Here is a 2,325-nt window from a genome sequence, read left to right as displayed (position 1 = left end):
CCAAAAGTATTGGAGCTTCAGCTTCAGCATCAGTCCTTCCAATGAATATTCAGGGTTGATTTCCTTTAGGATTGATGGGTGTGATCTCCTTGCAGCCCAAGGGACTCTCAAGAGTTTTCTCTAGCACCACAGTTCAAAAGCATCCACAGAACACACTGCTTTATAGATGCCCAGAAAAGAGGTCATTACAAAAGGTTATATATCTCACATCAAAAAATAATAGAGTTGGGGCTTCCCTGGTGGTCCAGTGGTTAAGAATCTTCCTTGCAATGCAGGGTACATCCCTTGTCCAGGAAGACCCTACATGCTGCAACCACTGAAGCTCATGCACTCTAGATGCACTCCACAATGAAAGAAGCCACCACAATAAGAAGCCCACACACCTCAACTAGAGAAAAACCATCATGAAGCAACGAAGACCGAGTGCAGGCAAAAACTAGAATAAATAGGTATTATTAAAAAGTATTAGGGTGGAATGTGGGGTCTTAGATTATTTGAATTTAGAGGGGTAAAACTTTCTATCTGGATGGAAATGACATGATTTTATACTGTTATGGAGCAAAAAGAACATGTTTTACTTACACAATTTATACACTATGATTTTGTGTTTCTGACAGTTGGCAAAAACTATTTTGCTTTTGTGGAAATAGTGGTAGCACATGTCTGTCTGTTGGGCTTCCCTGCTGCTGCTGTTGCTAACTCACTTCAGTTGTGTCCGACTCTGTGTAACCCACAGAGTCAGCAGCACCACCAGGCTCCCCTGTCCCTGGGATTCTCCAGGCAAGAACACTGGAGTGGGGTGCCATCGCCTTCTCCGTGGGCTTCCCTACTTCAAAGCTATTTTATGCTGAAATGTGTCTTCTCCAAAATGGAAAAGCATCATCTTCTTGAGGGCTTTATTTGATGATGTTATTATCACGTTAACCAGAGACATCTGGGTTTTATGTGTTTTGGGTCATCTAGAGTATCTATAGTTATAGAATGAATTGATTTATTGTGAAGTTTATGTATAAATGACTTTTCTTGGATGCCTGCTGATTCTTTGCTGCTAAGTAATGCATCTTTGGACTTTGAGAATGGGATCATATTAAAAAGAAACCTACAGAAATATTTACTAAGGCTTTCATCTATAACTTCTTTGAGGGATAATGAAGAAGTCAGTCTACTTGATCTGAGGGGCTTTTTATTGTCTCTAAAAAGCTAGATAAACAAAATGCATTTTCCCCAGTTGTAAAAGTAATCCATATTTATTATAGAAAAAGTTAGAACACAGACAAAATTACAAAGGAAAAAATAAAAATCATCCATAGGCCCACTCCCCAGCAATAACAATGTTAAACCCTTTGACAAACATCCTTTGAGATGGTCAAATTAAATTATAATTGTCTTTGAACTAGTTAAACATACCCAGTGGGATACCCTAAAGTGATTTGTGGGTAGGGTTTTTGCAGGGGAGAGGAAGGGCTGGCTTTAGCCTCACTATTATCCAAGAATTGCTCGCACTTCACACTTCGCTGGAAGGAACATCTGTAAAACATGAGTCTTCCTAAATGTACTAATTGCTAATCTTCAGCACATACCCAAGCAATCCTTTCAGTATGTGTTTGTTAATACTTTTTGGAGATATTTGGTTTCTAGGATGACATTTTTTTGATGCCTTGATAATGGGAGCAGTAGAGGCATTATTTCCTTAAAGACATGAACACGTTTCCCTCTGCTGTGTGAGAGAAGTGTGACATTGAAGGATATGGTCCTATCATCTCAGATTATAGCAGCCACTTCCCTGCTTTCTGAAATCCATGAGGTCCATGCCAGAAGCAAAGACACATAACATTTGCTGAGCCACTTTATTACCTTGGTGTGTCAGAATGGACATTAGTGGTGGTGTTTGCTTATGAAGACATGAAGACCTCTGGGGCAATCATCTTTGTATTCCCTCTAATACCACACAGTGCCTGAAGCCTAGTAGTTGAATCGTATTTAATAAGAATATTGGGCTTGCCAGGTGGCTCAGTGGTAAAGAATCTGCCTGCAATGCAGAAGATGTGGGTTTGATCCCTGAGTTGGGAAGATCCCCTCAAAATCCTCTGAAATGGCACACGACTCCAGTATTCTTGCCTGGGAAATCCCATGGACAGAGGAGCCCAGCGGGCCACAGTTCATAGGGTTGCAAAGAATCGGATGCGATATAGTGACTAAACAAGAGTAAGAGTGTTAGCAGTGGTGTTAAGAATAATCATCAAAGAGCACTTGAGGACATATATTGACACTAGCTCATTTCTGATGCCACTTAACCATAAAAGAAATCCAGACTTTAGCTGTGAT

Source organism: Bos javanicus, chromosome 26, assembly GCF_032452875.1.
Source record: "Bos javanicus breed banteng chromosome 26, ARS-OSU_banteng_1.0, whole genome shotgun sequence".
NCBI classification, from domain to species: domain Eukaryota; kingdom Metazoa; phylum Chordata; class Mammalia; order Artiodactyla; family Bovidae; genus Bos; species Bos javanicus.
This window is presented reverse-complemented; position numbering follows the sequence as displayed.